The sequence below is a fragment of the Podarcis bocagei genome (genome assembly GCF_964188305.1).
Source record: "Podarcis bocagei genome assembly, chromosome: 7".
Lineage (NCBI taxonomy): Eukaryota > Metazoa > Chordata > Lepidosauria > Squamata > Lacertidae > Podarcis > Podarcis bocagei.
The window spans coordinates 27,017,596-27,030,400 of NC_138132.1; the positions used below are offsets into that span (position 1 = coordinate 27,017,596).

At 45.2% G+C, this 12,805-nt stretch overlaps 1 protein-coding gene across 1 annotated transcript in view; it reads right to left on the reverse strand.

The window, feature by feature from the left end:
- The window catches only part of WDTC1 (WD and tetratricopeptide repeats 1), a 27,237-nt gene extending 26,601 nt beyond the window's left edge, over positions 1–636 (reverse strand). Inside the window, exon 1 of the mRNA XM_081202754.1 lies at positions 376–636. The gene's annotated coding sequence lies outside the window, so the exon portion shown is untranslated. The remainder of the gene's footprint in view (positions 1–375) is intronic.
- Positions 637–12,805: the final 12,169 nt, after the last annotated feature.

Sequence of the window (12,805 nt, forward strand, 5' to 3'; positions counted from 1 at the left end):
TAGAATTTGCTAGGAAGAGAGAGAGAGAGAGACCTGGGGGGGGGGGGGACCTGGAGTGAGCTGTGCACCAACTTCCTTTGAACACAGTGGGAGGTTGCAAAAGCAGCCAGAGGAGCTACATGCTTATTCGAAACCCAAAATGCTGCGGTCCATTTTGTGCCCCTGTAAATTCACGTGGGGAGGGGGGAGGAAACGTGGGGGGGTTTGAAACAGACTATGGGGCAATAGGTTATTACGGAATCAAGGAAGTACAGGGGGGCGGATCATGTGTCACTTGGAGGGGGGCATCTACCTTTGGAGAAAAAGAAGTGGGGAGGGGGGAGCCGATATCTCTCACGGGGAAGGAGGGAAGGAAGGGGGGGTCACGGGAGTTACCTGTCAGGCCTCCTCAGGGCAGGCTCAGCAGCCGCAGCAGCCAGTGGACGAAGCCCCTGAACTTCCATGCAGGGGGGCGGCCCGAAGCCCGAGCCAGGGCAGGGGCCCCTCCGGGAGGTGAGTGGCTGGGTGGCAGCCTGAGCCGGTCGCCAGGCTTCACAGCCCCGGCGTGGCTGGGACCCGAGCCCTCCGCGGCCCCCTCCTCTGTTTATCCCCTCCAGCTGTCTGGGGCTCCAGCTAACGCCACCTCCTTCTCCCACCGCCCCCCTCCCCTTTCTCCGACTCGGATCGCAGAGCGCCTGCGCGACGCTAACTGCGCCACCAACCCCTATCCCCGCGCCGGCCCCTCCGCGGCGCGAGCGGCGTAAGGGCGCTTCGGGAATGGCGCGTCCTCCCTTGACGTTAAACGTCCTATTGGCTGTGCTGGGAGTGACGGCCGGAATGGCCAAAGGGGAGGCCGCTGACTGGTTGGAGGCTCGGGCCAATATGCGCACTTAGAGTAACGTAAATGGGAGGGGGAGGGGCCGGCGTACCAGGGGCAGAAGGGGATGCTGGGAGTTGAAGTTTGCGAAAGAGGGAAGTGGGCTCTCCTTCCTAGGCCAGCGGGAGGAGGAGGAAATCTTCAGGGCAGAAACCCGCCTTCTCTATGAAAGCCGCCTGGGGGAGCTTCGCGACTAATTTTTCTTCTCTCTTTTTCTTTTGCTTGTAGTACTATGCAGGGTTACCTAGGATGTAAGTTCTGTTGAACTCTGTTGTGTTTACTTTAGAGTAGACATGCGTCGGACGGCAGTGTGAAAGTTTAGAACCGTGGTGTTCACTAGGAAATTGTAGGTGTCCGCCGGAAATGCTTTTTTTTATAAAAAAGTCGTAGGAATTGACTTTTTTTGTTTTAATTTTTTAAAATTTACTTTTATAAGAGAGAAAACAATAGTAGCAAGAGATGAAAATTTAAAAGATTAAAAGCAAATTGATAAATAGGCACATAGAATAAGTACAGTTACATAAAGTCCATGTCATGCAAGAAAAAAGTGACAATAAAAGTTGTTTTCACATGAAAGAATATTAGTGTTATTTGATTGCCAAGTATAGTTCCAGATTTGCCCGGCTTGTGGCAAGGCTTGTATTGAAAATGATGCTTCTTCTGTATATGTAATGAAGGAATGCCAAATCATAAAAAAGTATCTGGAGATTCTAATCCCTGTCAAAATATCAAATAATTTATAAATTTCTCCACTGTAGCTATATTGTAGAATGAGTGTTACTAATTATCCAATATAACATTTGAGGCTTGAATTACTATTCAAGCTGCCAAAATAATAGCGAGAACTAGTTATTTTGACAATATATCTAGCTACATTTGCCTCATAAAAAATCAGTAACATTAATCTTGGACAGCAAACAATAGTTTATTCAGTAATATGTATCATTTCTATCAAAATTAAATCCCAAAAATCTTGCATCAACATACATTCCCAACATAAATTGTAATGTGTACCAAGTCTTTTTAAAGATGGATAATTTTTAAAAGAGCTGATGCAATCGCATTACAGCTCTTCTGGAGGGGGTTCTGTGTTAAGCTGCAGTCCTTTTGCAACAAACTCTGAGGAAGTCCCACATATTCAACTTATTTCTGAGTATACATGTATAGGCTTCATATGACACCATCAGACTTGGACTGAAGAAAGTCCAAAGGATGACTATAGAAAACGGTAACAGAGTTGGGTTACCAGTGTGGCACCTGCAGGCACAATGGCACCCTTGAAGACTTTGCCTGATCATATATTTGTAGAGTTGAAAAGTATCCCAAGGGTCATCTAGTCCAACCCTGCAATGCAGGAATGCAGAGCTCACTCAAATAACTCAATTAAAAAAAAAAATGTGGATCTTGAATTGAAGTTGTGCCCTGCAAAGTAACACTTACATCTTGCATTGCTAGGCTTTCCAGCCTGAGTTTGTAATAGCATCCCTTATTTTGCTTTTTCTCATATCTGCCTCTCATCTCATAACAGCTTGCCATGCAGCTGATGAAATGGTTCATGAAAGTCATAGTCACGACTCTATTGGGCCCCCAATAATCTAAGAAGGGGTGGGAACCTTTGGACCTCCAGATGTTGCTGAACAATTCCCATCAGCCTCAGCAAGCATGGGCGATTGTCAGGGATGATGGAAGGGCCAAAGGTTTCCCATTCCAGATCTAAGACCATGCTTTCACACCTATCAACTTGCATGTACCCTAAGGTCAGTGAATGAGGCCTGACTGTGCAGGATGAGATGCAAACCACTGGGACCCATGAAAGGGTCTTTTCAGTGGTGGCTCCACATCTGCGGAAAGCTTTCTCTCCCAAAGATGTGTTTAACCACACCATTGCTTTCCTCCTGAGAAACAGGTGGAAAAGCACCTCTTCCAGCCAGTTTTCAAATGATTATATCAGTGACTTAAAACAATTATGAACAATTTGATGGTACTTGTGCCAATTCAGCTCTTTTTATCTTTTCCATTTTATGCATATTATGTTCCGTATGTATGTCATGTTGTTTGCTATGCTGCATGCAGAGGAAAAAACCTTGTGGCCTTTGCGCAAAGTGTGGTATAGAAATGTATCAAAAAAGAAATCAAATACTAACTTTTATGGTGCTGACAGGACACTTCATTGTTTTTGCATAGAATTGGACTGCACAGCTGTAATCCTTTGTATTTTGAAGTACGGCCCATTGAACCTGATGGTATTTACTTCTGAATACACTTGCATAGATAGGACTGCTCTGCATGCATCTTATAGCAAACACTAAACAGTCTTGTGGTACTTTACAACGACCAGTGCATGTATAGATTTGCTTCTCTAAATTTGTTTCTGTCTTTTATATTTTGCTGCTATCATGATTTCTTTTTGTATAAGTAGTTCTTAACTTTTTTGTTTCTCACATTGAGGAGCTTGTTTTGAAGCTGAAAAGCAAGTTATAAAACAGTTCAAAAGAAGAAAAACATCAGGTGTGAAAATACCCAAGGTTGACACTGACAGTATTTGGCTTTTAAATTGATCTAGCAGAGAAGATGAAAGATTTGCCTCTCCCTCCAGCTCAAGAACTAGAAGAAAGCAAACAAAAGAGCTTGAGATGTTTACTTTGAGCCTCATAAGACATTTTTAGCCTTTGAACCCTTACTGCTTTCTGCTGTAGATTTAGGCCTCATTCTCATGACATGGTAAACCAAACTATGGCTTACCAGGACCTTATAAAACTATGGTCTCCCAGAAAGAAGTGTGCAGCCACTTGGCTCCTCCCCAGTGCTTTTCAAAGTATCATGTTTGCACTAAGCAAAGGTTTGACTTATCTTATTGTCCTCGCAGCAAAGCCCCTTGACTTCAATAGAGCTTACTTCTGAGTAAACATGCATAGGATTGATGTAAGACTGCAGCACACCAAATGAGTCAGAAATAGAATCAAAGCATCTGAAAGATTAAGAAATGTATTGCAGCATAAGTTTATGTGGGCAATCCACTGCATCACATCCATCTAAACACAGTAAGTGGACTCTCTAGTCCATGATTGCTTGTGCCATATATTTGTTAGCATTTAAGTTTTCTCGAGAGCCAGTGTGGTGTAGTGGTTAAGAGCGGTAGTCACGTAATCTGGGAAACCGGGTTCGCGTCCCCGCTCCTCCACATGCAGCTGCTGGGTGACCTTGGGCCAGTCACACTTCTGTGAAGTCTCTCAGCCCCACTCACCTCACAGAGTGTTTGTTGTGGGGGAGGAAGGGAAAGGAGAATGTTAGCCGCTTTGAGACTCCTGAAGGGGAGTGAAAGGCGGGATATCAAATCCAAACTCCTCCTCCTCCTCTTCTTCTTCTTCTTCTTCTTCTTCTTCTTCTTCTTCTTCTTCTCCTCAAGAATCCCTATTTAAGCTGCAACAGGCCATCACAATTACCCCTTTGATGTTTTGTACATCAGAAATATAGGGCAGGTCCACACCATACATTCAAAGCAGAGCTGTAGCTAGGTTATATTGCGCCCCTGGCCGAACTGTCCAGATTGCGCACCCTAGCCACTGACAAATTAGCTCTTCTTTCTGCCTCTCCTCCAACCCCCCCATTCAATTCACTCTCTATTTAAAACCTTTTATTATGAGGCAATAATCAATATTTTTTATTTATGGACATATTATTAGTCAATTTTGCACCCCCCTTCACCTGCGCCCCTGGCGGGGGCCCACCTGACCACCCGCTAGCTACAGCCCTGATTCAAAGCACATTCAACAAGCATTTAAAATATGTGACTTCTACAAAGAAGCCTGGGAACTGTAATTTCATCCTTATAGAGCTCCAGTTGCCAGCACCCTTAAATTACAGCTTCCAGAATTCTTTGGGGGGGGAAGCCATGTGCTTTAAATGTATGATGTGGATCTACCCATAGTCTGACCATATGGACACTAGTCAGGTCTAGAATGAGGTGGACTCAAGTCCATAAAACTAGGATATGTTTGGTTTAATAATAGTGTTTTATCTTCCATTAGCATACATATTCGAGTGAGACCCCACTCCCACAAAACACTCTTCTAGCCTGTGTCTGAATGCATTTATTTAAATTCCAGCCCCACTAGATTTAGTGGAATATACTTCTGTGCAAAGAGGGATGTGGGTGGCGCTGTAGTCTAAACCACTGAGCCTAGGGCTTGCTGATCGGAAGGTTGGCAGTTTGAATCCCTGTGACGGGGTGAGCTCCCTTAGTCTGGCGGGAAGGTAAATGGCGTTTCTGTGTTCTGTTGTGGTTTTGCCAGAAGCAGCTTCATCATGCTGGCCACATGACCCAGAAAAACTCTGCAGAGTCGTTTGCGACTGGACTTAACTGTCAGGGGTCCTTTACCTTTACCCTTTTTACTTCTGTGCAAGTGGGTTCAAGAGGCTTGTAACCTTACTGTATGGATGCTTTTTCAGAAGGTAGCCCAATCAAATTCAGTGCCATCTATGTACACGGAAATACTTCTAGGATTGCAATCTTAACATTACTGGTAAAAACCCCTTTTCTTCTTGTACATCCAATTCTGTGACACTTCTAGATTGAACGGCAGTTTCTGTGTTGGGAAATTATTTTTTCTCCAGAGGGTGGCAGCATTTTCAAATGGTTCCTTCACACTCTCCTAGCTCTGTTAGTTCTTACCTTGCAAACCAGGAATGAAATTGTTCACAATATTGTCAAAAACAAAAACCCATTCTGCAAGTAACATGGGCATCTCTTGGCTAGCCGCCGCGACATCACAATGCACTTTGTGTTTGCCTTCCATTGCACTTGATTTGCAGGTCTCAGTTAGTGCAGAATGCTGCAGCACGATTGCTAACAGGAGTGAAACCCCTTAAAGCTGTAACACCTCTGCTCAGAGATTTGCACACGTTGCTCAATTGCTACTGGGTCAAGTTCAAGGTGTTACTATTTGTATATGCACCCTCAACTGTTTTAATCTGCGGAACTGGCACTGTTACAAATGCCACATACAGTAATACTTGCCTTGCAATTGTAGCAAATCAATCTTTTAGTGTGGCAGCAGCTAGACTTTGGAACTCACTGCCTATTGACATTCAGTTATGCACCTTCACCACATTATTTACAGTGCCTGCATAAGACATATTCGTTTAGGCAAGCCTATCCAGACATACAGAAGAGTGTGTGTGTGTGTGTGTGTGTGTGTGTGTGTGTGTGTGTTAGCTATGATTTTATTCATCTTTTGAATGTTTTAAAACACCTGCTTTTAATTGGATTTTTTTTTTAAATCAAGAATGTTAATGTGTTAATGTTTTATTTTATATTTTTGTAACCCACCTGGAGGTTTTCTTACAATCAAGCAGTGTGTAAATTTTGTTAAATTAAATAAATAAGATCTGTTTTCGGCTCAAACTGATGTGACATCAAATTCCTCACTGCAAACCACTGCAGTGCCTTTTGAAAAATTAAAACCAGAGCTAAGAGGAGAGAGGACTGTAGCGTGCAGGGTGTCCCTGTGACCTCCTTTACAGGAGACCTCCTCTGCAAAGGGCTGTCTAGTTCGCCTGGTGTGTGTATGTATATGTGTTATATATATATATATATATATATATATATATATATATATGCAGGTTTTGGTGTCTTCGGGTGTCTTCCCGTGTAAGAGTTGGGGTGTCTAGGCGACGTTTCGACGAGGTCTCACTCGTCATCTTCAGGCTGGTGCTTTCGGCTTCTTGTTACTGGAACAGAGCAGGATCTCAGTGTTTGAGTTCCTATAAATACTGTTGAGGGGGTGTGGTGTATAGCCTCCAACGTTCTGGGCAGGGAGGAAGTTCCCAGGTTAGTGTGTCTTTTCTTCTTTTGTTCATTAATTACTTGAGGGATATCTTGAGTGATTTCTTGAGTGATATTCTGAGTACCACTTAGGAGGGTCATTAGGTGTGGATTAGTTGCTAAAGCTTTCGTGTCTTGCCACACCTAATGACCCTCCTAAGTGGTACTCAGAATATCACTCAAGAAATCACTCAAGATATCCCTCAAGTAATTAATGAACAAAAGAAGAAAAGACACACTAACCTGGGAACTTCCTCCCTGCCCAGAACGTTGGAGGCTATACACCACACCCCCTCAACAGTATTTATAGGAACTCAAACACTGAGATCCTGCTCTGTTCCAGTAACAAGAAGCCGAAAGCACCAGCCTGAAGATGACGAGTGAGACCTCGTCGAAACGTCGCCTAGACACCCCAACTCTTACACGGGAAGACACCCGAAGACACCAAAACCTGCATTCCTGTACCCGTGAAAATCTACGAAAGCAAATATATATATATATATATATATTCATAAGCAGGGCTCTGGGATAGCTCATTCAGTAGAGCATGAGACTCTTAATCTCAGGGTCAATGGGTCTGAGCCCCACACTGGGCAAAAGACTCCTGTATTATAGGGGGTTGGACTAGATTAACCTGGGGGTCTCTTTGAACTCTACAGTTCTATGATAAGGAGGGCGAGCAAGTGCCTTGGGATTGCCCATCATCAGCTCCTGGACAACAAAACTCAGCAGGCACACAGATGACCTGTCTTCTCCATTACAATGAGATGCATTTCTATTGAAATAATCTAAAATTCTGCATCTGTCCATATAAATTAGAGTATGCAGATGTTATGCAAAGTTGTGTCCTCCTTTGGTGATACAGTTCCTCTTCTTGGAGTGGGGAGCCACTTTAGAAGAAGAAGAAGAAGGGTTTGGATTTGATATCCCGCTTTATCACTACCCGAAGGAGTCTCAAAGCGGCTAACATTCTCCTTTCCCTTCCTCCCCCACAACAAACACTCTGTGAGGTGAGTGGGGCTGAGAGACTTCAAAGAAGTGTGACTAGCCCAAGGTCACCCAGCAGCTGCATGTGGAGGAGCGGAGACGTGAACCTGGTTCATAAGATTACGAGTCTACCGCTCTTAAGCACTACACCACACTGGCTCTAGCAGTGTACGGGGGGGGGGGTTAACACATACACACACCTGTGGTCGCAACAACCCCTTCTCACAGGCCCCAGCGGGATGGGGTGGGGCAGGGGGTGGGGCGCTCCTGCTGGCCGGGGGGGGGGTTGCAATTTTTATCCGGACTACAGCAATGGAGAATAGTGTTAAAAAACCTCAGTTGCTATTTTCTCAGTGAAAATCCATCCCCTCCCCCACAAATCCAATATTAATTTAAGTAGTTTGTATAAAAATAAAATAAAAAGCTAGACATTAGGTTAGAAATGTCCATTACATACCTGGTCGATGCCAGTGCTCTAAGGCATAAGCACAATCAGCCTCAAGCATCAAGCTGGATTGGATAGTGCACTTAGATTTTTTTTATTCTGGATTTAATGGTTTTATGACCCCCCCCCTTTAGATAGTAATGTGTAGTACTTCCCTTACTTCCAAGTGCCTTGCCATGTTGGGGGGCCCTCCTGCTCATTCTGCTGAGTGTGGCCCTGGACTTGGGAACATCATAATCTGCCTGCATAGAAAGTCAAACCCGTAGTCCATCTAGCTCAGCACTGTTGCCACTAACTGGAAGCAGCTCTCCAGGTTTTTTGGAGAGGAATTCATTTCCCAGCCCTGTCTGGAGATGCCAGGGACTGAACCTAGGACCTTCTGCATGCAAAGCATGTTCTCTGCCGCTGAGCTACAGCCCAACCCCCTTGAAGTCCTTCCTCCTGACAGCACCACTGTATTGGATTCCCAGTTTAAAAATCTTTGTTCACCCGGAAATACTATGCCCTAAATGCCACACAGAATTCCCTTTTCATGCAAAGTGGATCAAAGCCGTAATTTCTTGTGGTAAATTCCATGACAATGCCAGCATTTAATAAAGATTTAGCCTAACACCCTGGGGAAAGTTCTGACTGACCGCAGACAACCAACCACACGCTGAGATGTGTGTGTGTGCATACATCTGTATGTGTGCAAATGAATGCACTGCAGATTTATCGAGAGCCTGAAGCAGAGAATTATTGCAAAGTACTTTGCCCAGTGCTATAAAGCGTTATTATTATTAATGCCCGTTTAAAGAGGGACAAAGCTGTTGAAAACTCCAAAGGTTGCATGCTATTGTACAATTCGTTGGGCTCGGTGAATGATTCAAGGTGGATGTAATCCTACACACACTTAGAGTAAAGGCAGGCATAAGCAACAAATTATTCAGTGCTATATGAGCCCAGCTTCACAACAAAATTTACCCTGATATGCCAGTCTCTCCTGGCTGGGTCTAGGGTTTTGGAGGCCCTCAGTGGGCCCCATTAACTAAGAAGACATGGGGTGTGCAAGCTGAGAATCTTCTTAGGCCCTGTTCAATTTCCTTGGAACAGAGTATGGAACTAAGCATGGATGAATGCCCATCCTTGTGACCTTACCAGAGCTGACTTTACATGGAGTGAATGTTGCCTTATGCCTATTGGTTAGGCTGTTTGTCCATCTAGCTCAGTGCTGTTTACTTTGACTGGCAGCAGCTCTCCAGGATCTTAGGCAGAGGTCTTTCTCACCACTTGTTACTAGATATATTTAACTGGAAATAGTGGGGCTTGAACTTGGGACCTTCCTTCTGAATGGAAAAAACCATGGTGCCATGACTTGCTGCATGTCCTCTCAAGCATGAGACAGAAGTGTGTATTCATCACTACCAGTCAGGCTGGTTTAGCTGATCAGCAGCAAAGCATTGCCATGGAGGAACTTTGATAAAGAAGTGGGGGGCAAGGCCTCATTCTTGTTCCGCCTCTCAAAATGGCCTGCTTCCAGGTTTCATTGCTTGCAGATGCTGCTCATCCACATTCCTCTCTAGCTTCAGTGATGGGCCAAATTCCATATCTGAGATGGGCAAATCTGACCCCGGGCTACTAGTTGCTGACCTCAGATTGAACCAAAATAGCTGTTAGGTTACCGAAGTCCACTTAAATCAGGATATTTGAATCCAAGATGCTACTTGGGCTGAAGTGAGCCCACATACACAATCTTCTTTAGTAAGTCAGTGTGCCGGTAGGGAAACTGGCATCCACATAACTAAACTACCGTATTTTTCGCTCTATAAGACACAACAGACCACAAGACGCACCTAGTTTTTGGAGGAGGAAAACAAGAGGGGGGAAAATTCTGAATCTCAGAAGCCAGAACAGCAAGAGGGATCGCTGTGCAGTGAAAGCAGCAATCCCTCTTGCTGTTCTGGCTTCTGGGAGAGCTGCGCAGCCTGCATTCGCTCCATAAGATGCACACACATTTCCCCTTACTTTTTAGGAGGGAAAAAGCGAGTCTTATAGAGCAAAAAATACGGTAACTTAATGTGGTTTCATATACTGTTCTGTACTAGTGTAAGTTGAAGCTACAGATAACAGTGCTCGCCCATAGAGGCTTGGTGATGTACTTACAATGTACAAATTGCCTCCCAAATATTTACATTTCACATCTCCTCCTCCTGCATTCCTATGAGGTTGTTAGATGGGGAATCAAAGACACAAGGATGGTTCTGCCATTGTATTAATTGAAAGGAAGGGCAAACAACAATTTGCCCTCTGCTGTCTGAGACGGCAGAACTAAGTTCTAGTGGACTTACATTACCAGGATTGAGTATTCAAAGAAAGCTCTTAAACTGCATGAACAGTTTTGAAAATTACAGGCTGTGTTCATGCTACACCGCTAAAGCACATGTTGGACATCTTCTTTCCCTCAAAGAATTCTGGGCATTGTAGTTTACCCCTCACAGAAACACAGTGACCAGAAACCCTTAACAAATCACAGCACCCAGAATTCTATGAGGGAGGACAGCTAATTCTCAAACAGGAATGCGGAAATCAATTTTGGTTTCTCTCAGTTTTAATTTTTTCCAATCTTAAGTTCAGTTCTCCACATTGGTTTTACTTTTTTTTAAAGTCCTCATGAAAATTAATTGGCATTTTAGTGTGAATTTCTCCAAATACACACATGTGTATAAGCAGTTCTATCTAATATGCAATTTGTTGCAAATCCATTTCCCCTAATACAATGCATTTTTGTACGTTATTTCCATTAATATGCATTTGTACAGGGTGGGTGCCCAGGGCATGGTCTTGTGCATGACATAGGCCTGAGATTATTTAGGAGGAAAGGTGATCTAGAGATTTTGTGAATGTAGACACAATAAAGCAAAGCTTTTATTTTTAAGATATTAAAAAATGGGGTAAGGACAGAAGATTTGAAACCCAGGACAACAGAACCAGATCTTGGAGTTCCTGGGCCATTCCCTAACAATGGCCCTGGGAGTAGTACAGTGGTACCTTGGTTTGCAAACTTAATACATTCTGGAAGTCTGTTCTTAAACCAAAGTGTTCTTAAACCAAGGTGTGCTTTCCCATAGCAGCGGGGGACTCCGTTTACAAACTGAATACACTCAACAGGAAGCGAAACATGTTCTTATTTCAAGGCAAAGTTCACAAACCAAAACACCTACTTCCGGGTTTGCAGTGTTCTTAATCCAAGTTGTTCATAAACTAAGCTGTTCTTAAACCAAGGTACCACTGTACAAATGAAATGTAGCTGCCAAGATGCTGGGAGGAAGAAGATGGTCAAGCACATATTGAACCAATCCTACATCAATTTCATTGATTGCCAATTTGTTTCGTGGCTCAACCTAAGGTCCCATTGTATTATACATTTAAAGCAATATCCTACCACTTTGAACAGTTAACTGCTAAACCACTCTGTTTATTGTTTAATGTCGTATGTGGCTTTAAAAGCATAGTGCAGATGGGATCTTAGAGCTCTAAATAGCCTAAAGCCAGGTAATCTGAGGCTTGCCCTCACAAACCTATCATCAGCATCAGAAAACCTTTCTTCTGACTTTCCATGAGTTAAGATCAGAACCAATAAGTACCAGGAACAGGACCCTCTTGGTGTCGCATTACAAATGTGGAACTCTTTCCTTGTAGATATCTATCAAACCTCTCCCCTGCCATTTTAGGCTGGCTTTGAAAAACCAGCTTATACTATCTGGCTTTTTATGATTGGTTTTATTCTGGCTGCCTTGCGGTTTTTTCATATGTCCGTTCGCTGCTGCTGCTATTTTTAAAATGCAGTGTGCACCTGTGCTATTTTAACGATATCGTACCAAGGTCTCCTCCTTGGGATATTCTGTATATCCTTATCCCTGAACCATTTTTGCCATCGAACGGGTTTTATTTACTATGCTCTTGATGCAACTGTAGCCACTCTTCAGAAAAATGCCCTCAGCCACTTTTTGTCGGCTCTTTTCCTGGAGAGACGCCGGGAGCGTAACGCCACCACGCATTGTTATTCGTACTACGCCCTTGCGCATGAGGAGACCGGGAGTCGAGTCTCTGCCCGCAAGGAGCTTCCTATCGACCGGCCAGCTCTTCCTCTTCTAGGGAAGGCGGGAAGGGAGGCAGGAGAGGAGGAGGAGGAGCTCGCCCGAGGCTGTGCGAAGCCTCTCCCGGGCTGAGGCGCCCTGCTCTCGACCGCCTCTCCTTCCGCCCCAGGAGGTGGGCTCCCCGCCGTGTAGTGCTGCTCCCGCCCGGAGGAGGCTGCCGAGGCCCCGCCTCCTCGTCCTCTTCCTCCTCCTTCCCCGTGTCCTTGTCTCGGCGCTGGCTGAGCTGGAAGAGACGGCGGGAGAGCAGCAGAGCGCGAGCTGAGCGCGCGCCGGGGAAGGAGGAGCCGGGCCGGGCGGAGCTGCCGCGCTGCAGTACACGAGGAGCCGGAACACGCACCGCTTCCTCCTCCTTCCCAGCTCCCACCGGCGGATCCTCTGCCCCGCCGCAGCCGCCCGGCCTGCCTGCCCGCCCGCCGGCTTCCCCGCGCCAGAGGTTCCTCCTCGCCCTGCGGCTGCGCCCCCTCTCGCGCCCCCGGCTGCCTCCTTGTCCGGGTCCGTGCTTGCAGCTGCCGCCGCCCTCTTCCTTCTGCTGCCTCTCGCCTGGGCACCTGGTCCCG